Raw genomic sequence first — 27500 nt, 5'->3', positions numbered from 1 at the left:
TTCCGTTTCTCTTAAATAGAACTGCGTCACACTGTGCACGTGAAACTTTTTCAAATATTTTGTACTGGTATATTTTTTTTTGGTTTCTTAATCTCATTCACCCAGAGGAAGTCTCGAAATAAAGACGAAACGTTGGTGAACACATAATACGGTTTGTTCCTTTTTTATTTTCTCTCTCTCTCTCTCTATATATATATATATATATTATCACTCAATATTATTTATAAGTCGTTTCATTTCATATTTATCCATATATTCTTTCTTTACTAATCATTATTTTCATATTTATTTATTTAATATTTGCTCTTTTTTCTTTTCTTTTTTTTTTTTTTACTGTGATTCTGTACGATTGGGTTATTTCACAGAAATTAGAAATTAATTTGTGTGTTTGGGGGGGGGGAGGGTATTGTCAGGCGTGTATTGGCACCTGATATTGCTTATAGCTTTTTTTTATTGATATTTAACTTTAATTATTTATCTTTGTATTATTAGTTGATTTATATGTTATTCATTTGTATTTTATTTGCTGCGGTTTTTTTACCATTAATGTGTTTAGTTTTTACTCATTTATATTAAGGGGGATAACTTTTACTATGGTTATAAACTTATTGTTTGTTATCTGTTATTATTATCATAATACTTTTGTTTTTATTGCTTTCCTATTTATTTTCATTTATTCACTGTATTCTACGTTTTAGCATGTTATTATTATTATTCATTTATTTATTTGTGGCTCCGTGTGAGATCAACCTGTTTGTATTATTTTGTGTCTATTTGTGGTTGCTGAGTGCTTCTTTATTCATTTTGTTTAAGTGTTTCTTTTATTCTGATTATTTTGTTTATTTGTTTGTTCAATATTTATATATGTGTGTGTTTTCTTTTTGTTATGTTTTTATCTATTTTTTTTCTTAACTTTTTCTGTCCATTTCATGTGTTATTTTTGTTATTTTTGAGGTGTTATAAAGGTGCGTATTAGAACAGATATATATATATATATATATATATATATATATATATATATATATATATATATATATATATATACTAGCTTGCCCTGCCACGCGTTGCTGTTGCTCAAATTGGTGCAATGGAAAAAGTTCCAAAATGAGAAAAAGCATGTTTCTTATAGGTTTAAATTTCCATTTTGCATGGGTACACAGTTTTTGTTGTTCCATTTTCTTAGCTGATATAGAGATTTTCCGGTTTGGTTACTCTTGAATATGTAACATAAATTGTCCATGTGAAAAAACAGTCAGTGTGTAACTGTAAGGCCCACAATTGTAAAGATTGTTCCCTGTGCTTTGTTGATGGTTATTGCAAATGACAATAAAATTGGAAAGTGCAATTTGCTAAAGTGTAATGATGTATCCGGTGGAATCATAGGAATGCATGGAATGAAGATATATTCATCTGTGAAAGGTCCTGTTAAGATTGTTGTTTCTATGATATTTTTTGTTATTTTTTTTTTTACTGCAAGCTATGTGCCATTGCAAAGCTTGGATTGGTTTATATTTCACAACATGATAATTAGTACACCAAATTTCAGTTGCAATACATGCGGTGGCATCCCTGGCAAATATAACTGTTGGATAATTAACCACTTTATCTGCTTTCACAACAGTGTCGATGGATTTGTATTTGACTACCTCACTTGGAATTTTACATTTAATTATAGCGTTAAGTTCATGGGCATCTTTGTATTGACCTGCAAGAATAGCTCATTCACTCAGTCAAATGGAATTCTTATAATTTGAATATCTGCAAAAACCTTTTAAACTAACTATTCTTTTGATGAAATAAAATTACAGAAATTACAGAAGTTAAAAGTCAAAGAATTTTGCCCTTAACTCTGACCAGCTGGCACTTTTTCGTACCCAATTTCCCAGAAGTGATGCAAAAGTTTTTGTGCGGATCGAACAGTCTGAAACTGTACATGCATATTTTGAGTTAAGTTTAATGTCTTCACATGGAACAAAAAAGTAGAGTATTTGAGGCAAGCATTTATTTCATCTGCTGGTGTTGATTGAAGAATAACAGGTAACATTTGTCTGAAATCTCCTGCAAGCAATATTACTGCATTCCCAAATGGTCTAACATTGCCACGCAAATCTTGCAAGGATCGACCAAGAGCCTCAAGTGATTTTTTTTCGTACCATTGTGCATTCATCCTAAACAATAAATTTGCATTTCTGCAATATTTTTCCCCATATTGGATGTTTTGGAGATGTCGAACATGAGATGTTTGAAAAATTGAATGCTTTAAAGTAGAATAAATAATTCTTCTACTTGGCAGCAAGGTCGCAGGTATTCCTCATGCAGCAAGGGCTAAGGCTATGTCATTTTGTTACCAAATGGCTGCCAAAATCAATTTAATTAGAAAGGTTTTACCAGTTACTTCTGGTGCTGTTCAAGGTAGCAGTAATTTCTAAATAACTTCTATTCTCACAGTCAGTAAATTAGGTGACTAAAATAGGATTTATCCATGTTTTGACAATGCCTTATTCACTGTAATTAATTTAGGAGACTAAAATAGAATGAGGGATTAGAGATGGACAGATAGAGAGGAAGATATATAGATAGAAAAGAGAAAGTGAGAGGAAAATAGAGAAAGAGAAGGAGATAGAGAGATAAAGGGATTGATAGATAAACAGAGAGAGGGGGAGAGTTAGAAACAGAGAGGGATGAGACAGAGGAAAGGAGAGAGATAGAGGGAGTTAGAGAAAGGGGCTCAAAGAGAGATGGAGAGGGTGATATAGAGAAATATAGATTGAGAGAGGGAAAGGGAGAGATGGATAGAGAGAGATATTAAGAGAGGAAGAGAGAGGGGGAGAGAAACAGAAGGTGAACTACACTTCACCGTTTTTTTCCTCGTTCAGTAGAGAAGAAATCTTTCGAGACTGAGGCAATTTTAATGCTTTGTTATTATCCAGAGTACCCCTTTTGGGGGGGGGGTGATTTTCCTCGCATTAGAAACCGACCGGGTTATCTGTACTTTCACTTAACAAATTAATAAAAGAAAAACATATTGTAAAATTTGAATTTAACAGGAAAATACTATTTTAAAAAATAGCACGGTAACATAAGTGCATAAGTGCCACTTTAGGTATTCCTTGGGCGTTGAGTTCCATGGCGACCAGCATAATTATTTAATGGTCGCTCCCTTAGCCCCCCCCCCCAGTCAAGGCTAATGCATGCGCACGTAACATTTTTTTTATTTACTGACGTTGGCTTAGTAACTAAACGATTTATTGATAATTTCGTAACCCTTAAACGCATGCCGGAAGATTTAAATTGGTTCATTATTGTTGTAATGAAAAAAAGTTTCATTGAACACAAAACCAAAAACACATATTAATGATAAATGATTTATTATTCTATTCATTGAAATTTACTAATTTTTAAATAAAAAAGTAAAAAAAAAAGTTAATAAAAAAATAGTTGCTTATGTGCGCATAAACAACTTGTTTTTTTTTTTTAGATTAGGTCCACCTTATAATCACCCCCCCCAACATCTTCATCTTAAGAACAGCTTCCGGAATAAACACCACTTTTGGAGGGGGGGGCTATTTGCAAAATTTAACTGATATTTGTTGTCAGCATACCCACCCGAAAATACTATTAAAAAAAAGGAGGGGTTCAGTGCCCGTGGCAGAGAAGTAGATTTATTTATCAATAAAAGTTGCGGAGAAGTAAATTTATTTATCAATAAAAGTCGTCATTTAAAAAAGAAAATTGTGGCGATGGACCTAAATGTTTTGTTTTCGCACTATTCAACAATTTGTTCATCCGCGCATGTAAATTAAAAAATATTTGTAAAAGTGAGAAGTTATCAGTAAATGATTTAGTTTTTTTTTTTTTTTAATTTATTTATTTATTTTTTTTTTTTACATTAGGTCCACCTCCACAAATGTTAAGAACGGCTTTCAGAATAAACACCCCCAACCTCTCCATGTTAACAACGGATTTCGGAATAAACACCATTGGGGGGATATTTAAAAAAAAAGTCGATAAAAGTCGTCATTTAAAAAGAAATTTAAAATCAAATGTTTGTAAAAGTGAGAAATTATTAATAAATGTTTAGTAACATTTTTCGGTGCTAATGCAGAGAGTGACCCGCGCTATTTTTTAAATCGTGTTTTTTTTTTAATCAGTTGCAAGGTTAAAGTACAGAATAGGTACAAAACACCCTCCCCTCCCCATGTTAAGAATGGCTTTTTAAATAATAACGTTATTATTTCAGCATGGATCACTCTCTGCATGAGTACCCATTTTTCTTTTCATATTCATAAAAAGTAAAACTTTTTTCAAAATAAATAAATAAATAAATGTTTGTAAATGTGACAAATAATCGTTTAGTTACGGCAACGTCAGTAAATAAAATATATTACGTGCGGGGTGGGGTGGGAGACTAAGGGAGCAACTATTATTTTTTTTCTACTGTTCGCCATGGAACTCAACGCCCAAGGAGTACCAAAATGTAATTTTTTTTTTTGTCAAATAAATGAATTTCAAGCAATTTTTGCAATAAATAATAGATAGCAACTTCGTTAATTTTACGACTCGCCCCAGCATATTATAAACAAAACTAAGGTACAAAATTTTAAAACCTAATATTTGTTAGAAATAACAACTGTGAAAAGCTGAAATTTTGACAACTGGTAGTCGTTATCATCCATAATAACATGAAGAAATCCCACTAACACGGAGAACTTGTGGGTGAAGCTTCAAGAAGAATGGTTTAAAATTAGTATCGAGGATTGTCAAGAACTGATTCGTTCTTGTAGTTGAAGATGTGCAGCTGTCATTGAGAGCAAGGGCTCATTTACTAAATATTGTATATTTTATTGTTTTTCGGCTGTTTACATTGTTTGTCGCAATTTTGTCCCTTACTTTGGACGTTGCTATTTTGAAAATAAACAAATAAATGTTATAATTCTTTTTCTATCCTTTGCAAATGATACAAATTTTAGCATGTTATTATGGATGATAACGACTACCAGTTGTCAAAATTTCAGCTTTTCACAGTTGTTATTTCTAACATTAGATTAGATGTTATTATGTTTTAAAATTTTGTCCCCTAGTTTTGGACGCTACTATATACAGGGTGACCCAAAAAAAAATAAACAAAAGAAGCCATCTAGAACATATGCTGTAGAACGAAGAAAACACGAAAAAAAAAAAAAAAGGCCAAAGACCCTAGTGTTTTGATGTGATGTTTTGAATATAATAAACTAGTTATGACCAAAGTTTCATTTCATTTGGACAAAACAGTAAGAAACGGGGCCTGATTGGAGCTGGGTCCCGTTTTTTATGGGTCCCCCTATATATATATATATATATATATATATATATATATATATATATATATATATATATATATATATATATATACAGACTGCCTAACTAAACAGTCGGAAAATGCCTACAACTTTTTTTCTTTGTATCACTTTCTTATACAATATATTCTTTCCTGCATAAGCGCGTTGTTCGAGTTTTTCTTTCAGCTCTTTCCTAGAGCCACAACAATAATATTGATTGACAATGTGTTTTTTTTCTACAAATATTTTTATTAATCTGGGCGAAAATAATAAAGTAAATGTTTGTTTATGTGTGTGTCTGTAAACTATAAATATTTATTTTAGTTGTGTTATAACTTAATTTGTTGGGGGGGGGTTGTTAGTTTTATTTCTTAGGTTTTTTTTTTCTTAGCGCGGTTTGGCGTTTTTTTATTTTTTTACTGTTTTCTTTTCTTTTTCTTTTTTTTCACCTCAAACAAGGCACAGAGCCACTTAGTCGTTAGGAGCTACTATTTGGGACCAGATTTGCAGAGATACTATTTAGGGAGTTGGGCAGCAAGATGTTACACTTAAATTGAATTTCTGTCAGTACAGTCAGGGAAGCAGGGACCTAGGAGGGAATTTTAAAGTACAATAGTGCGAAGGAAGAAAAGCTATTTGAGTAAGCTTTACTGCATTTAAGTATCTCTACAGTGTAGGGGTGGGATTTTGCTGCTTGTAGGGTTTGTCGGGGATATCGTCGTCGAGGGGGTAACAGTGCTTTAAGTTCGTCCGAACACTTGATATGTAAATACTTATAAAATAAGCACAAGGATAGCACGTATTTTTATTATTGTCGTTGTTTGTATTTTGTTGTTGTTGTTGTTGTTGTTATAATTATTATTATTATTATTATTATTATTATTATTATTATTATTATTATTATTATTATTATTATTATTATCTATATATTAATACAATAGCGTGTGTGTTCTTTTGTGTGTCACGCTTTCCGGCATATTTGATTGGTTGAAATTTTATTCTGGAATAAACATTTAATTTCGGAATACATTTACGAACGCTCTAGGTTCTAATCGATTAGCGTTTTAAGTTATTCCGTAATAAAAAAAAACTCTAACACATCTCTCGGCCGGCGGGGACAAAAAATTGAGCAATTATTTGTTTGTTTGTTTTTGTTTTTGTTTTTTTTTCGTTGTTCATTTTTTTACATTTGTTTATTGAGAGAGAGAGAGAGAGAGAGAGAGAGAGAGAGAGAGAAAGAGAGAGAGAGAGACCGAGACAGAGACAAAGACAGAGACAGAGACAGAGAGCGAGCGAAAGAGAGAGAGAGACAGCGAGAGAGAGAGAGAGCCAGAGAACGAGCGAGAGAGAGCGAGCCAGCGAGAGAGAGAGAGCCAGAGAGCGAGCGAGAGAGAGCGAGCCAGCCAGAGAGAGAGAGAGAGAGAGAGAGAGAGAGAGAGAGAGAGAGAGAGAGAGACCGGCTGATGTTTTCGAATTTTATTATTACTCCTACTACGATTTTTTGTCCCCGCCGGCCGAGAGATTTGTTATCGTTTTTTTATTTCGGAATAACGTAAAATCAATAACAAATCCCTTGGCCGGCGGGGACAAAATATTGAGCAGTTATTTGTTTTTGTTTTTTGTTTTGTTTTTTTTGTTGTTTTGTTTTTTCAATGTTTATTTTTTTACATTTGTTTATTGAGAGAGAGAGAGAAAGAGAGAGAGTGAGTTTTCTGATGTTTTCGTTAATATATTATTACTCCTACTACAATTTTTGTCCCCGCTGGCCGAGAGATTTATCGTTTTTTATTACGGAATAACGTAAAATCAATAACAAATCCCTCTGCCGGAGCAGTTATTTGTTTGTTTTTTGTTTTTTAATTTTTTTATGGTTTATTTTTTTACATTTGTTTATTGAGAGACAGAGAGAGAGAGAGAGAGACAGACAGACAGACAGAGAGAGAGAGAGAGAGAGAGAGAGAGAGGCTGATGTTTTCGTTGATATATTATTTCTCCTACTACAACGTTACGAAACCTCAACTTTCATGAAAATCCTTGACCTTACAAACCAAAAAAGCCACACATTATTAGCGAAACGAAACCTGTTTTGTACATAAAATATTTTCATAAAACATTAACTCTAATATATATATATATATATATATATATATATATATATATATATATATATATATATATATATATATATATATATTAAATGACAGTTCCTTTTTCTAAATAAATTATTTTTATTACAACATTGTTTTAACTAAAATAGTTTCATGAAAAACTGTGTTTGGTACATAAAATATTTTAATCTATATTATAATACGATAGCGTGTATGTTATTTTCTGTGTCACATTTATTTTATTCTTCTTCCGAGTGTCTGTTGTTTGATTGTTATACCTTTCCATTTCTTGTAATAAATAATTTTACCAAGAATTCTTCAACAGTTTTGGTTTCAGTCTCGATTATAGCTATAAGAACTCAAGTTATATATACATACATTGTTTTTCTTCATAAGTTTTGGTTTCGGTTTCGATTCAAGCTGATGCACCCAAGCCATATGGATATATTTTTATTTTTGAAATCACATGTTTATAATATATAAGAATGGATCGAAAATTGACTCTTATAGTAATATATACGAAATCTGCATAAATTAAAACATCATATTTAAACATATTTTACGACCAGGCTATGCTAGTTTAGATATATACTTTTTCAATTTTAACAAAAGAACTACAATAATATCAGAGTGTCTCCATTTACGCTGAACATCCACAAAAATGGCAACATCAATATATTACATATGAAAAAGTCCACTGTGGAATTTCCACAGGTCCCGCTAGTTATTATTATTATTATTATTATTATTATTATTATTATTATTATTGTTGTTGTTGTTGTTGTTGTTGTTGTTGTTGTTGTTGTTGTTGTAATAGTACTTGTCCTTCTTCTTCTTCTTCTTCTTCTTCTTCTTCTTCTTCTTCTGCATGCATTTGTTTGACTTTATTTCGATTTCTTACTCTCCCCAACTGTTTCTAGTCGGATTTGCTTCTTATTTCAATTTGTTCTTACTTTTATTTCTAAATATCTGATGCTATTAGAATGTATGAAGATGTCGGCTTCCTGGCCTAAAATGCATCAGACATTCGTATTATTGTTTTTTTCCCTTTTCCTTTGCAAAACGCAATCATGATCTGCAAAGCCAAAAACAAAAACAATTTTCTTCCAAAAATTAACTAAACTAAACACCATGAGGATATTAAAAACAAAAACTTTTTCCAAAATTACAGGATTAAGCATTAAGTAACCAGAAAATGGTTGATGTGTCATGAAACAAAACAATCAAACCAAACACTATGAATAAATATTTGAAAACGTAAAGAATGTTTTCAAAAATTACAGGATTAAGCATTAAGTAACCAGAAAATGGTTGATGTGTCATGAAACAAAACAATCAAACCAAACACTATGAATAAATATTTGAAAACGTAAAGAATGTTTTCAAAAATTACAGGATTAAGCATTAAGTAACCAGAAAATGGTTGATGTGTCATGAAACAAAACAATCAAACCAAACACTATGAATAAATATTTGAAAACGTAAAGAATGTTTTCAAAAATTACAGGATTGAGCATTAAGTAACCAGAAAATGGTTGATGTGTCATGAAACAAAACAATCAAACCAAACACTATGAATAAATATTTGAAAACGTAAAGAATGTTTTCAAAAATTACAGGATTGAGCATTAAGTAACCAGAAAATGGTTGATGTGTCATGAAACAAAACAATCAAACCAAACACTATGAATAAATATTTGAAAACGTAAAGAATGTTTTCAAAAATTACAGGATTGAGCATTAAGTAACCAGAAAATGGTTGATGTGTCATGAAACAAAACAATCAAACCAAACACTATGAATAAATATTTGAAAACGTAAAGAATGTTTTCAAAAATTACAGGATTGAGCATTAAGTAACCAGAAAATGGTTGATGTGTCATGAAACAAAACAATCAAACCAAACACTATGAATAAATATTTGAAAACGTAAAGAATGTTTTCAAAAATTACAGGATTGAGCATTAAGTAACCAGAAAATGGTTGATGTGTCATGAAACAAAACAATCAAACCAAACACTATGAATAAATATTTGAAAACGTAAAGAATGTTTTCAAAAATTACAGGATTGAGCATTAAGTAACCAGAAAATGGTTGATGTGTCATGAAACAAAACAATCAAACCAAACACTATGAATAAATATTTGAAAACGTAAAGAATGTTTTCAAAAATTACAGGATTGAGCATTAAGTAACCAGAAAATGGTTGATGTGTCATGAAACAAAACAATCAAACCAAACACTATGAATAAATATTTGAAAACGTAAAGAATGTTTTCAAAAATTACAGGATTGAGCATTAAGTAACCAGAAAATGGTTGATGTGTCATGAAACAAAACAATCAAACCAAACACTATGAATAAATATTTGAAAACGTAAAGAATGTTTTCAAAAATTACAGGATTGAGCATTAAGTAACCAGAAAATGGTTGATGTGTCATGAAACAAAACAATCAAACCAAACACTATGAATAAATATTTGAAAACGTAAAGAATGTTTTCAAAAATTACAGGATTGAGCATTAAGTAACCAGAAAATGGTTGATGTGTCATGAAACAAAACAATCAAACCAAACACTATGAATAAATATTTGAAAACGTAAAGAATGTTTTCAAAAATTACAGGATTGAGCATTAAGTAACCAGAAAATGGTTGATGTGTCATGAAACAAAACAATCAAACCAAACACTATGAATAAATATTTGAAAACGTAAAGAATGTTTTCAAAAATTACAGGATTGAGCATTAAGTAACCAGAAAATGGTTGATATGTCATGAAACAAAACAATCAAACCAAACACTATGAATAAATATTTGAAAACGTAAAGAATGTTTTCAAAAATTACAGGATTAAGCATTAAGTAACCAGAAAATGGTTGATGTGTCATGAAACAAAACAATCAAACCAAACACTATGAATAAATATTTGAAAACGTAAAGAATGTTTTCAAAAATTACAGGATTAAGCATTAAGTAACCAGAAAATGGTTGATGTGTCATGAAACAAAACAATCAAACCAAACACTATGAATAAATATTTGAAAACGTAAAGAATGTTTTCAAAAATTACAGGATTGAGCATTAAGTAACCAGAAAATGGTTGATGTGTCATGAAACAAAACAATCAAACCAAACACTATGAATAAATATTTGAAAACGTAAAGAATGTTTTCAAAAATTACAGGATTGAGCATTAAGTAACCAGAAAATGGTTGATGTGTCATGAAACAAAACAATCAAACCAAACACTATGAATAAATATTTGAAAACGTAAAGAATGTTTTCAAAAATTACAGGATTGAGCATTAAGTAACCAGAAAATGGTTGATGTGTCATGAAACAAAACAATCAAACCAAACACTATGAATAAATATTTGAAAACGTAAAGAATGTTTTCAAAAATTACAGGATTGAGCATTAAGTAACCAGAAAATGGTTGATGTGTCATGAAACAAAACAATCAAACCAAACACTATGAATAAATATTTGAAAACGTAAAGAATGTTTTCAAAAATTACAGGATTGAGCATTAAGTAACCAGAAAATGGTTGATGTGTCATGAAACAAAACAATCAAACCAAACACTATGAATAAATATTTGAAAACGTAAAGAATGTTTTCAAAAATTACAGGATTGAGCATTAAGTAACCAGAAAATGGTTGATGTGTCATGAAACAAAACAATCAAACCAAACACTATGAATAAATATTTGAAAACGTAAAGAATGTTTTCAAAAATTACAGGATTGAGCATTAAGTAACCAGAAAATGGTTGATGTGTCATGAAACAAAACAATCAAACCAAACACTATGAATAAATATTTGAAAACGTAAAGAATGTTTTCAAAAATTACAGGATTGAGCATTAAGTAACCAGAAAATGGTTGATGTGTCATGAAACAAAACAATCAAACCAAACACTATGAATAAATATTTGAAAACGTAAAGAATGTTTTCAAAAATTACAGGATTGAGCATTAAGTAACCAGAAAATGGTTGATGTGTCATGAAACAAAACAATCAAACCAAACACTATGAATAAATATTTGAAAACGTAAAGAATGTTTTCAAAAATTACAGGATTGAGCATTAAGTAACCAGAAAATGGTTGATGTGTCATGAAACAAAACAATCAAACCAAACACTATGAATAAATATTTGAAAACGTAAAGAATGTTTTCAAAAATTACAGGATTGAGCATTAAGTAACCAGAAAATGGTTGATATGTCATGAAACAAAACAATCAAACCAAACACTATGAATAAATATTTGAAAACGTAAAGAATGTTTTCAAAAATTACAGGATTGAGCATTAAGTAACCAGAAAATGGTTGATGTGTCATGAAACAAAACAATCAAACCAAACACTATGAATAAATATTTGAAAACGTAAAGAATGTTTTCAAAAATTACAGGATTGAGCATTAAGTAACCAGAAAATGGTTGATGTGTCATGAAACAAAACAATCAAACCAAACACTATGAATAAATATTTGAAAACGTAAAGAATGTTTTCAAAAATTACAGGATTGAGCATTAAGTAACCAGAAAATGGTTGATGTGTCATGAAACAAAACAATCAAACCAAACACTATGAATAAATATTTGAAAACGTAAAGAATGTTTTCAAAAATTACAGGATTGAGCATTAAGTAACCAGAAAATGGTTGATATGTCATGAAACAAAACAATCAAACCAAACACTATGAATAAATATTTGAAAACGTAAAGAATGTTTTCAAAAATTACAGGATTGAGCATTAAGTAACCAGAAAATGGTTGATGTGTCATGAAACAAAACAATCAAACCAAACACTATGAATAAATATTTGAAAACGTAAAGAATGTTTTCAAAAATTACAGGATTGAGCATTAAGTAACCAGAAAATGGTTGATGTGTCATGAAACAAAACAATCAAACCAAACACTATGAATAAATATTTGAAAACGTAAAGAATGTTTTCAAAAATTACAGGATTGAGCATTAAGTAACCAGAAAATGGTTGATGTGTCATGAAACAAAACAATCAAACCAAACACTATGAATAAATATTTGAAAACGTAAAGAATGTTTTCAAAAATTACAGGATTGAGCATTAAGTAACCAGAAAATGGTTGATGTGTCATGAAACAAAACAATCAAACCAAACACTATGAATAAATATTTGAAAACGTAAAGAATGTTTTCAAAAATTACAGGATTGAGCATTAAGTAACCAGAAAATGGTTGATGTGTCATGAAACAAAACAATCAAACCAAACACTATGAATAAATATTTGAAAACGTAAAGAATGTTTTCAAAAATTACAGGATTGAGCATTAAGTAACCAGAAAATGGTTGATGTGTCATGAAACAAAACAATCAAACCAAACACTATGAATAAATATTTGAAAACGTAAAGAATGTTTTCAAAAATTACAGGATTGAGCATTAAGTAACCAGAAAATGGTTGATGTGTCATGAAACAAAACAATCAAACCAAACACTATGAATAAATATTTGAAAACGTAAAGAATGTTTTCAAAAATTACAGGATTGAGCATTAAGTAACCAGAAAATGGTTGATATGTCATGAAACAAAACAATCAAACCAAACACTATGAATAAATATTTGAAAACGTAAAGAATGTTTTCAAAAATTACAGGATTGAGCATTAAGTAACCAGAAAATGGTTGATGTGTCATGAAACAAAACAATCAAACCAAACACTATGAATAAATATTTGAAAACGTAAAGAATGTTTTCAAAAATTACAGGATTGAGCATTAAGTAACCAGAAAATGGTTGATATGTCATGAAACAAAACAATCAAACCAAACACTATGAATAAATATTTGAAAACGTAAAGAATGTTTTCAAAAATTACAGGATTGAGCATTAAGTAACCAGAAAATGGTTGATGTGTCATGAAACAAAACAATCAAACCAAACACTATGAATAAATATTTGAAAACGTAAAGAATGTTTTCAAAAATTACAGGATTGAGCATTAAGTAACCAGAAAATGGTTGATGTGTCATGAAACAAAACAATCAAACCAAACACTATGAATAAATATTTGAAAACGTAAAGAATGTTTTCAAAAATTACAGGATTGAGCATTAAGTAACCAGAAAATGGTTGATGTGTCATGAAACAAAACAATCAAACCAAACACTATGAATAAATATTTGAAAACGTAAAGAATGTTTTCAAAAATTACAGGATTGAGCATTAAGTAACCAGAAAATGGTTGATGTGTCATGAAACAAAACAATCAAACCAAACACTATGAATAAATATTTGAAAACGTAAAGAATGTTTTCAAAAATTACAGGATTGAGCATTAAGTAACCAGAAAATGGTTGATATGTCATGAAACAAAACAATCAAACCAAACACTATGAATAAATATTTGAAAACGTAAAGAATGTTTTCAAAAATTACAGGATTGAGCATTAAGTAACCAGAAAATGGTTGATGTGTCATGAAACAAAACAATCAAACCAAACACTATGAATAAATATTTGAAAACGTAAAGAATGTTTTCAAAAATTACAGGATTGAGCATTAAGTAACCAGAAAATGGTTGATGTGTCATGAAACAAAACAATCAAACCAAACACTATGAATAAATATTTGAAAACGTAAAGAATGTTTTCAAAAATTACAGGATTGAGCATTAAGTAACCAGAAAATGGTTGATGTGTCATGAAACAAAACAATCAAACCAAACACTATGAATAAATATTTGAAAACGTAAAGAATGTTTTCAAAAATTACAGGATTGAGCATTAAGTAACCAGAAAATGGTTGATGTGTCATGAAACAAAACAATCAAACCAAACACTATGAATAAATATTTGAAAACGTAAAGAATGTTTTCAAAAATTACAGGATTGAGCATTAAGTAACCAGAAAATGGTTGATGTGTCATGAAACAAAACAATCAAACCAAACACTATGAATAAATATTTGAAAACGTAAAGAATGTTTTCAAAAATTACAGGATTGAGCATTAAGTAACCAGAAAATGGTTGATGTGTCATGAAACAAAACAATCAAACCAAACACTATGAATAAATATTTGAAAACGTAAAGAATGTTTTCAAAAATTACAGGATTGAGCATTAAGTAACCAGAAAATGGTTGATATGTCATGAAACAAAACAATCAAACCAAACACTATGAATAAATATTTGAAAACGTAAAGAATGTTTTCAAAAATTACAGGATTGAGCATTAAGTAACCAGAAAATGGTTGATATGTCATGAAACAAAACAATCAAACCAAACACTATGAATAAATATTTGAAAACGTAAAGAATGTTTTCAAAAATTACAGGATTAAGCATTAAGTAACCAGAAAATGGTTGATGTGTCATGAAAAAAAACAATCAAACCAAACACTATGAATAAATATTTGAAAACGTAAAGAATGTTTTCAAAAATTACAGGATTAAGCATTAAGTAACCAGAAAATGGTTGATGTGTCATGAAACAAAACAATCAAACCAAACACTATGAATAAATATTTGAAAACGTAAAGAATGTTTTCAAAAATTACAGGATTGAGCATTAAGTAACCAGAAAATGGTTGATGTGTCATGAAACAAAACAATCAAACCAAACACTATGAATAAATATTTGAAAACGTAAAGAATGTTTTCAAAAATTACAGGATTGAGCATTAAGTAACCAGAAAATGGTTGATGTGTCATGAAACAAAACAATCAAACCAAACACTATGAATAAATATTTGAAAACGTAAAGAATGTTTTCAAAAATTACAGGATTGAGCATTAAGTAACCAGAAAATGGTTGATATGTCATGAAACAAAACAATCAAACCAAACACTATGAATAAATATTTGAAAACGTAAAGAATGTTTTCAAAAATTACAGGATTGAGCATTAAGTAACCAGAAAATGGTTGATGTGTCATGAAACAAAACAATCAAACCAAACACTATGAATAAATATTTGAAAACGTAAAGAATGTTTTCAAAAATTACAGGATTGAGCATTAAGTAACCAGAAAATGGTTGATGTGTCATGAAACAAAACAATCAAACCAAACACTATGAATAAATATTTGAAAACGTAAAGAATGTTTTCAAAAATTACAGGATTGAGCATTAAGTAACCAGAAAATGGTTGATGTGTCATGAAACAAAACAATCAAACCAAACACTATGAATAAATATTTGAAAACGTAAAGAATGTTTTCAAAAATTACAGGATTGAGCATTAAGTAACCAGAAAATGGTTGATGTGTCATGAAACAAAACAATCAAACCAAACACTATGAATAAATATTTGAAAACGTAAAGAATGTTTTCAAAAATTACAGGATTGAGCATTAAGTAACCAGAAAATGGTTGATGTGTCATGAAACAAAACAATCAAACCAAACACTATGAATAAATATTTGAAAACGTAAAGAATGTTTTCAAAAATTACAGGATTGAGCATTAAGTAACCAGAAAATGGTTGATGTGTCATGAAACAAAACAATCAAACCAAACACTATGAATAAATATTTGAAAACGTAAAGAATGTTTTCAAAAATTACAGGATTGAGCATTAAGTAACCAGAAAATGGTTGATGTGTCATGAAACAAAACAATCAAACCAAACACTATGAATAAATATTTGAAAACGTAAAGAATGTTTTCAAAAATTACAGGATTGAGCATTAAGTAACCAGAAAATGGTTGATATGTCATGAAACAAAACAATCAAACCAAACACTATGAATAAATATTTGAAAACGTAAAGAATGTTTTCAAAAATTACAGGATTGAGCATTAAGTAACCAGAAAATGGTTGATGTGTCATGAAACAAAACAATCAAACCAAACACTATGAATAAATATTTGAAAACGTAAAGAATGTTTTCAAAAATTACAGGATTGAGCATTAAGTAACCAGAAAATGGTTGATGTGTCATGAAACAAAACAATCAAACCAAACACTATGAATAAATATTTGAAAACGTAAAGAATGTTTTCAAAAATTACAGGATTGAGCATTAAGTAACCAGAAAATGGTTGATGTGTCATGAAACAAAACAATCAAACCAAACACTATGAATAAATATTTGAAAACGTAAAGAATGTTTTCAAAAATTACAGGATTGAGCATTAAGTAACCAGAAAATGGTTGATGTGTCATGAAACAAAACAATCAAACCAAACACTATGAATAAATATTTGAAAACGTAAAGAATGTTTTCAAAAATTACAGGATTGAGCATTAAGTAACCAGAAAATGGTTGATGTGTCATGAAACAAAACAATCAAACCAAACACTATGAATAAATATTTGAAAACGTAAAGAATGTTTTCAAAAATTACAGGATTGAGCATTAAGTAACCAGAAAATGGTTGATGTGTCATGAAACAAAACAATCAAACCAAACACTATGAATAAATATTTGAAAACGTAAAGAATGTTTTCAAAAATTACAGGATTGAGCATTAAGTAACCAGAAAATGGTTGATGTGTCATGAAACAAAACAATCAAACCAAACACTATGAATAAATATTTGAAAACGTAAAGAATGTTTTCAAAAATTACAGGATTGAGCATTAAGTAACCAGAAAATGGTTGATATGTCATGAAACAAAACAATCAAACCAAACACTATGAATAAATATTTGAAAACGTAAAGAATGTTTTCAAAAATTACAGGATTGAGCATTAAGTAACCAGAAAATGGTTGATGTGTCATGAAACAAAACAATCAAACCAAACACTATGAATAAATATTTGAAAACGTAAAGAATGTTTTCAAAAATTACAGGATTGAGCATTAAGTAACCAGAAAATGGTTGATGTGTCATGAAACAAAACAATCAAACCAAACACTATGAATAAATATTTGAAAACGTAAAGAATGTTTTCAAAAATTACAGGATTGAGCATTAAGTAACCAGAAAATGGTTGATGTGTCATGAAACAAAACAATCAAACCAAACACTATGAATAAATATTTGAAAACGTAAAGAATGTTTTCAAAAATTACAGGATTGAGCATTAAGTAACCAGAAAATGGTTGATGTGTCATGAAACAAAACAATCAAACCAAACACTATGAATAAATATTTGAAAACGTAAAGAATGTTTTCAAAAATTACAGGATTGAGCATTAAGTAACCAGAAAATGGTTGATGTGTCATGAAACAAAACAATCAAACCAAACACTATGAATAAATATTTGAAAACGTAAAGAATGTTTTCAAAAATTACAGGATTGAGCATTAAGTAACCAGAAAATGGTTGATATGTCATGAAACAAAACAATCAAACCAAACACTATGAATAAATATTTGAAAACGTAAAGAATGTTTTCCAAAATTACAGGATTAAGCATTAAGTAACCAGAAAATGGTTGATGTGTCATGAAACAAAACAATCAAACCAAACACTATGAATAAATATTTGAAAACGTAAAGAATGTTTTCAAAAATTACAGGATTGAGCATTAAGTAACCAGAAAATGGTTGATGTGTCATGAAACAAAACAATCAAACCAAACACTATGAATAAATATTTGAAAACGTAAAGAATGTTTTCAAAAATTACAGGATTGAGCATTAAGTAACCAGAAAATGGTTGATGTGTCATGAAACAAAACAATCAAACCAAACACTATGAATAAATATTTGAAAACGTAAAGAATGTTTTCAAAAATTACAGGATTGAGCATTAAGTAACCAGAAAATGGTTGATGTGTCATGAAACAAAACAATCAAACCAAACACTATGAATAAATATTTGAAAACGTAAAGAATGTTTTCAAAAATTACAGGATTGAGCATTAAGTAACCAGAAAATGGTTGATGTGTCATGAAACAAAACAATCAAACCAAACACTATGAATAAATATTTGAAAACGTAAAGAATGTTTTCAAAAATTACAGGATTGAGCATTAAGTAACCAGAAAATGGTTGATGTGTCATGAAACAAAACAATCAAACCAAACACTATGAATAAATATTTGAAAACGTAAAGAATGTTTTCAAAAATTACAGGATTGAGCATTAAGTAACCAGAAAATGGTTGATGTGTCATGAAACAAAACAATCAAACCAAACACTATGAATAAATATTTGAAAACGTAAAGAATGTTTTCAAAAATTACAGGATTGAGCATTAAGTAACCAGAAAATGGTTGATGTGTCATGAAACAAAACAATCAAACCAAACACTATGAATAAATATTTGAAAACGTAAAGAATGTTTTCAAAAATTACAGGATTGAGCATTAAGTAACCAGAAAATGGTTGATGTGTCATGAAACAAAACAATCAAACCAAACACTATGAATAAATATTTGAAAACGTAAAGAATGTTTTCAAAAATTACAGGATTGAGCATTAAGTAACCAGAAAATGGTTGATGTGTCATGAAACAAAACAATCAAACCAAACACTATGAATAAATATTTGAAAACGTAAAGAATGTTTTCAAAAATTACAGGATTGAGCATTAAGTAACCAGAAAATGGTTGATGTGTCATGAAACAAAACAATCAAACCAAACACTATGAATAAATATTTGAAAACGTAAAGAATGTTTTCAAAAATTACAGGATTGAGCATTAAGTAACCAGAAAATGGTTGATGTGTCATGAAACAAAACAATCAAACCAAACACTATGAATAAATATTTGAAAACGTAAAGAATGTTTTCAAAAATTACAGGATTGAGCATTAAGTAACCAGAAAATGGTTGATGTGTCATGAAACAAAACAATCAAACCAAACACTATGAATAAATATTTGAAAACGTAAAGAATGTTTTCAAAAATTACAGGATTGAGCATTAAGTAACCAGAAAATGGTTGATGTGTCATGAAACAAAACAATCAAACCAAACACTATGAATAAATATTTGAAAACGTAAAGAATGTTTTCAAAAATTACAGGATTGAGCATTAAGTAACCAGAAAATGGTTGATGTGTCATGAAACAAAACAATCAAACCAAACACTATGAATAAATATTTGAAAACGTAAAGAATGTTTTCAAAAATTACAGGATTGAGCATTAAGTAACCAGAAAATGGTTGATGTGTCATGAAACAAAACAATCAAACCAAACACTATGAATAAATATTTGAAAACGTAAAGAATGTTTTCAAAAATTACAGGATTGAGCATTAAGTAACCAGAAAATGGTTGATGTGTCATGAAACAAAACAATCAAACCAAACACTATGAATAAATATTTGAAAACGTAAAGAATGTTTTCAAAAATTACAGGATTGAGCATTAAGTAACCAGAAAATGGTTGATGTGTCATGAAACAAAACAATCAAACCAAACACTATGAATAAATATTTGAAAACGTAAAGAATGTTTTCAAAAATTACAGGATTGAGCATTAAGTAACCAGAAAATGGTTGATGTGTCATGAAACAAAACAATCAAACCAAACACTATGAATAAATATTTGAAAACGTAAAGAATGTTTTCAAAAATTACAGGATTGAGCATTAAGTAACCAGAAAATGGTTGATGTGTCATGAAACAAAACAATCAAACCAAACACTATGAATAAATATTTGAAAACGTAAAGAATGTTTTCAAAAATTACAGGATTGAGCATTAAGTAACCAGAAAATGGTTGATGTGTCATGAAACAAAACAATCAAACCAAACACTATGAATAAATATTTGAAAACGTAAAGAATGTTTTCAAAAATTACAGGATTGAGCATTAAGTAACCAGAAAATGGTTGATGTGTCATGAAACAAAACAATCAAACCAAACACTATGAATAAATATTTGAAAACGTAAAGAATGTTTTCAAAAATTACAGGATTGAGCATTAAGTAACCAGAAAATGGTTGATATGTCATGAAACAAAACAATCAAACCAAACACTATGAATAAATATTTGAAAACGTAAGGAATGTTTTCCAAAATTACAGGATTAAGCATTAAGTAACCAGAAAATGGTTGATGTGTCATGAAACAAAACAATCAAACCAAACACTATGAATAAATATTTGAAAACGTAAAGAATGTTTTCAAAAATTACAGGATTGAGCATTAAGTAACCAGAAAATGGTTGATGTGTCATGAAACAAAACAATCAAACCAAACACTATGAATAAATATTTGAAAACGTAAAGAATGTTTTCAAAAATTACAGGATTGAGCATTAAGTAACCAGAAAATGGTTGATGTGTCATGAAACAAAACAATCAAACCAAACACTATGAATAAATATTTGAAAACGTAAAGAATGTTTTCAAAAATTACAGGATTGAGCATTAAGTAACCAGAAAATGGTTGATGTGTCATGAAACAAAACAATCAAACCAAACACTATGAATAAATATTTGAAAACGTAAAGAATGTTTTCAAAAATTACAGGATTGAGCATTAAGTAACCAGAAAATGGTTGATATGTCATGAAACAAAACAATCAAACCAAACACTATGAATAAATATTTGAAAACGTAAAGAATGTTTTCCAAAATTACAGGATTAAGCATTAAGTAACCAGAAAATGGTTGATGTGTCATGAAACAAAACAATCAAACCAAACACTATGAATAAATATTTGAAAACGTAAAGAATGTTTTCCAAAATTACAGGATTAAGCATTAAGTAACCAGAAAATGGTTGATGTGTCATGAAACAAAACAATCAAACCAAACACTATGAATAAATATTTGAAAACGTAAAGAATGTTTTCAAAAATTACAGGATTGAGCATTAAGTAACCAGAAAATGGTTGATATGTCATGAAACAAAACAATCAAACCAAACACTATGAATAAATATTTGAAAACGTAAAGAATGTTTTCCAAAATTACAGGATTAAGCATTAAGTAACCAGAAAATGGTTGATGTGTCATGAAACAAAACAATCAAACCAAACACTATGAATAAATATTTGAAAACGTAAAGAATGTTTTCAAAAATTACAGGATTGAGCATTAAGTAACCAGAAAATGGTTGATGTGTCATGAAACAAAACAATCAAACCAAACACTATGAATAAATATTTGAAAACGTAAAGAATGTTTTCAAAAATTACAGGATTGAGCATTAAGTAACCAGAAAATGGTTGATGTGTCATGAAACAAAACAATCAAACCAAACACTATGAATAAATATTTGAAAACGTAAAGAATGTTTTCCAAAATTACAGGATTAAGCATTAAGTAACCAGAAAATGGTTGATGTGTCATGAAACAAAACAATCAAACCAAACACTATGAATAAATATTTGAAAACGTAAAGAATGTTTTCAAAAATTACAGGATTGAGCATTAAGTAACCAGAAAATGGTTGATATGTCATGAAACAAAACAATCAAACCAAACACTATGAATAAATATTTGAAAACGTAAAGAATGTTTTCAAAAATTACAGGATTAAGCATTAAGTAACCAGAAAATGGTTGATGTGTCATGAAACAAAACAATCAAACCAAACACTATGAATAAATATTTGAAAACGTAAAGAATGTTTTCAAAAATTACAGGATTGAGCATTAAGTAACCAGAAAATGGTTGATGTGTCATGAAACAAAACAATCAAACCAAACACTATGAATAAATATTTGAAAACGTAAAGAATGTTTTCAAAAATTACAGGATTGAGCATTAAGTAACCAGAAAATGGTTGATGTGTCATGAAACAAAACAATCAAACCAAACACTATGAATAAATATTTGAAAACGTAAAGAATGTTTTCAAAAATTACAGGATTGAGCATTAAGTAACCAGAAAATGGTTGATGTGTCATGAAACAAAACAATCAAACCAAACACTATGAATAAATATTTGAAAACGTAAAGAATGTTTTCAAAAATTACAGGATTGAGCATTAAGTAACCAGAAAATGGTTGATATGTCATGAAACAAAACAATCAAACCAAACACTATGAATAAATATTTGAAAACGTAAAGAATGTTTTCAAAAATTACAGGATTGAGCATTAAGTAACCAGAAAATGGTTGATGTGTCATGAAACAAAACAATCAAACCAAACACTATGAATAAATATTTGAAAACGTAAAGAATGTTTTCAAAAATTACAGGATTGAGCATTAAGTAACCAGAAAATGGTTGATGTGTCATGAAACAAAACAATCAAACCAAACACTATGAATAAATATTTGAAAACGTAAAGAATGTTTTCAAAAATTACAGGATTGAGCATTAAGTAACCAGAAAATGGTTGATGTGTCATGAAACAAAACAATCAAACCAAACACTATGAATAAATATTTGAAAACGTAAAGAATGTTTTCAAAAATTACAGGATTGAGCATTAAGTAACCAGAAAATGGTTGATGTGTCATGAAACAAAACAATCAAACCAAACACTATGAATAAATATTTGAAAACGTAAAGAATGTTTTCAAAAATTACAGGATTGAGCATTAAGTAACCAGAAAATGGTTGATGTGTCATGAAACAAAACAATCAAACCAAACACTATGAATAAATATTTGAAAACGTAAAGAATGTTTTCAAAAATTACAGGATTGAGCATTAAGTAACCAGAAAATGGTTGATGTGTCATGAAACAAAACAATCAAACCAAACACTATGAATAAATATTTGAAAACGTAAAGAATGTTTTCAAAAATTACAGGATTGAGCATTAAGTAACCAGAAAATGGTTGATGTGTCATGAAACAAAACAATCAAACCAAACACTATGAATAAATATTTGAAAACGTAAAGAATGTTTTCAAAAATTACAGGATTGAGCATTAAGTAACCAGAAAATGGTTGATGTGTCATGAAACAAAACAATCAAACCAAACACTATGAATAAATATTTGAAAACGTAAAGAATGTTTTCAAAAATTACAGGATTGAGCATTAAGTAACCAGAAAATGGTTGATATGTCATGAAACAAAACAATCAAACCAAACACTATGAATAAATATTTGAAAACGTAAAGAATGTTTTCAAAAATTACAGGATTGAGCATTAAGTAACCAGAAAATGGTTGATGTGTCATGAAACAAAACAATCAAACCAAACACTATGAATAAATATTTGAAAACGTAAAGAATGTTTTCAAAAATTACAGGATTGAGCATTAAGTAACCAGAAAATGGTTGATATGTCATGAAACAAAACAATCAAACCAAACACTATGAATAAATATTTGAAAACGTAAAGAATGTTTTCAAAAATTACAGGATTGAGCATTAAGTAACCAGAAAATGGTTGATATGTCATGAAACAAAACAATCAAACCAAACACTATGAATAAATATTTGAAAACGTAAAGAATGTTTTCCAAAATTACAGGATTGAGCATTAAGTAACCAGAAAATGGTTGATATGTCATGAAACAAAACAATCAAACCAAACACTATGAATAAATATTTGAAAACGTAAAGAATGTTTTCAAAAATTACAGGATTGAGCATTAAGTAACCAGAAAATGGTTGATGTGTCATGAAACAAAACAATCAAACCAAACACTATGAATAAATATTTGAAAACGTAAAGAATGTTTTCAAAAATTACAGGATTGAGCATTAAGTAACCAGAAAATGGTTGATGTGTCATGAAACAAAACAATCAAACCAAACACTATGAATAAATATTTGAAAACGTAAAGAATGTTTTCAAAAATTACAGGATTGAGCATTAAGTAACCAGAAAATGGTTGATGTGTCATGAAACAAAACAATCAAACCAAACACTATGAATAAATATTTGAAAACGTAAAGAATGTTTTCAAAAATTACAGGATTGAGCATTAAGTAACCAGAAAATGGTTGATGTGTCATGAAACAAAACAATCAAACCAAACACTATGAATAAATATTTGAAAACGTAAAGAATGTTTTCAAAAATTACAGGATTGAGCATTAAGTAACCAGAAAATGGTTGATGTGTCATGAAACAAAACAATCAAACCAAACACTATGAATAAATATTTGAAAACGTAAAGAATGTTTTCAAAAATTACAGGATTGAGCATTAAGTAACCAGAAAATGGTTGATGTGTCATGAAACAAAACAATCAAACCAAACACTATGAATAAATATTTGAAAACGTAAAGAATGTTTTCAAAAATTACAGGATTGAGCATTAAGTAACCAGAAAATGGTTGATGTGTCATGAAACAAAACAATCAAACCAAACACTATGAATAAATATTTGAAAACGTAAAGAATGTTTTCAAAAATTACAGGATTGAGCATTAAGTAACCAGAAAATGGTTGATGTGTCATGAAACAAAACAATCAAACCAAACACTATGAATAAATATTTGAAAACGTAAAGAATGTTTTCAAAAATTACAGGATTGAGCATTAAGTAACCAGAAAATGGTTGATGTGTCATGAAACAAAACAATCAAACCAAACACTATGAATAAATATTTGAAAACGTAAAGAATGTTTTCAAAAATTACAGGATTGAGCATTAAGTAACCAGAAAATGGTTGATATGTCATGAAACAAAACAATCAAACCAAACACTATGAATAAATATTTGAAAACGTAAAGAATGTTTTCCAAAATTACAGGATTAAGCATTAAGTAACCAGAAAATGGTTGATGTGTCATGAAACAAAACAATCAAACCAAACACTATGAATAAATATTTGAAAACGTAAAGAATGTTTTCAAAAATTACAGGATTGAGCATTAAGTAACCAGAAAATGGTTGATGTGTCATGAAACAAAACAATCAAACCAAACACTATGAATAAATATTTGAAAACGTAAAGAATGTTTTCAAAAATTACAGGATTGAGCATTAAGTAACCAGAAAATGGTTGATGTGTCATGAAACAAAACAATCAAACCAAACACTATGAATAAATATTTGAAAACGTAAAGAATGTTTTCAAAAATTACAGGATTGAGCATTAAGTAACCAGAAAATGGTTGATGTGTCATGAAACAAAACAATCAAACCAAACACTATGAATAAATATTTGAAAACGTAAAGAATGTTTTCAAAAATTACAGGATTGAGCATTAAGTAACCAGAAAATGGTTGATGTGTCATGAAACAAAACAATCAAACCAAACACTATGAATAAATATTTGAAAACGTAAAGAATGTTTTCAAAAATTACAGGATTGAGCATTAAGTAACCAGAAAATGGTTGATATGTCATGAAACAAAACAATCAAACCAAACACTATGAATAAATATTTGAAAACGTAAAGAATGTTTTCAAAAATTACAGGATTGAGCATTAAGTAACCAGAAAATGGTTGATGTGTCATGAAACAAAACAATCAAACCAAACACTATGAATAAATATTTGAAAACGTAAAGAATGTTTTCAAAAATTACAGGATTGAGCATTAAGTAACCAGAAAATGGTTGATATGTCATGAAACAAAACAATCAAACCAAACACTATGAATAAATATTTGAAAACGTAAAGAATGTTTTCAAAAATTACAGGATTAAGCATTAAGTAACCAGAAAATGGTGTATGTGTCATGAAACAAAACAATCAAACCAAACACTATGAATAAATATTTGAAAACGTAAAGAATGTTTTCAAAAATTACAGGATTGAGCATTAAGTAACCAGAAAATGGTTGATGTGTCATGAAACAAAACAATCAAACCAAACACTATGAATAAATATTTGAAAACGTAAAGAATGTTTTCAAAAATTACAGGATTGAGCATTAAGTAACCAGAAAATGGTTGATGTGTCATGAAACAAAACAATCAAACCAAACACTATGAATAAATATTTGAAAACGTAAAGAATGTTTTCAAAAATTACAGGATTGAGCATTAAGTAACCAGAAAATGGTTGATGTGTCATGAAACAAAACAATCAAACCAAACACTATGAATAAATATTTGAAAACGTAAAGAATGTTTTCAAAAATTACAGGATTGAGCATTAAGTAACCAGAAAATGGTTGATATGTCATGAAACAAAACAATCAAACCAAACACTATGAATAAATATTTGAAAACGTAAAGAATGTTTTCCAAAATTACAGGATTAAGCATTAAGTAACCAGAAAATGGTTGATGTGTCATGAAACAAAACAATCAAACCAAACACTATGAATAAATATTTGAAAACGTAAAGAATGTTTTCAAAAATTACAGGATTGAGCATTAAGTAACCAGAAAATGGTTGATATGTCATGAAACAAAACAATCAAACCAAACACTATGAATAAATATTTGAAAACGTAAAGAATGTTTTCCAAAATTACAGGATTAAGCATTAAGTAACCAGAAAATGGTTGATGTGTCATGAAACAAAACAATCAAACCAAACACTATGAATAAATATTTTAAAACGTAAAGAATGTTTTCAAAAATTACAGGATTGAGCATTAAGTAACCAGAAAATGGTTGATGTGTCATGAAACAAAACAATCAAACCAAACACTATGAATAAATATTTGAAAACGTAAAGAATGTTTTCAAAAATTACAGGATTGAGCATTAAGTAACCAGAAAATGGTTGATGTGTCATGAAACAAAACAATCAAACCAAACACTATGAATAAATATTTGAAAACGTAAAGAATGTTTTCAAAAATTACAGGATTGAGCATTAAGTAACCAGAAAATGGTTGATGTGTCATGAAACAAAACAATCAAACCAAACACTATGAATAAATATTTGAAAACGTAAAGAATGTTTTCAAAAATTACAGGATTGAGCATTAAGTAACCAGAAAATGGTTGATATGTCATGAAACAAAACAATCAAACCAAACACTATGAATAAATATTTGAAAACGTAAAGAATGTTTTCAAAAATTACAGGATTGAGCATTAAGTAACCAGAAAATGGTTGATATGTCATGAAACAAAACAATCAAACCAAACACTATGAATAAATATTTGAAAACGTAAAGAATGTTTTCAAAAATTACAGGATTGAGCATTAAGTAACCAGAAAATGGTTGATATGTCATGAAACAAAACAATCAAACCAAACACTATGAATAAATATTTGAAAACGTAAAGAATGTTTTCAAAAATTACAGGATTGAGCATTAAGTAACCAGAAAATGGTTGATATGTCATGAAACAAAACAATCAAACCAAACACTATGAATAAATATTTGAAAACG

The 27500-nt window shown here is 28.8% G+C and overlaps 1 protein-coding gene across 1 annotated transcript in view; it reads right to left on the bottom strand.

The window, feature by feature from the left end:
* LOC145291360 (protein yellow-like) overlaps nucleotides 1-27500 on the bottom strand; it is a 101573-nt gene that overhangs the window by 35932 nt on the left and 38141 nt on the right. The window lies entirely within an intron of this gene.

The sequence above is a fragment of the Euprymna scolopes genome, chromosome 12 (assembly GCF_053919585.1).
Source record: "Euprymna scolopes isolate OS-2025 chromosome 12, ASM5391958v1, whole genome shotgun sequence".
Lineage (NCBI taxonomy): Eukaryota > Metazoa > Mollusca > Cephalopoda > Sepiida > Sepiolidae > Euprymna > Euprymna scolopes.
The sequence above is the reverse complement of the archived record's forward strand: the minus strand, read 5'-3'. Positions and strand labels throughout refer to the sequence as shown.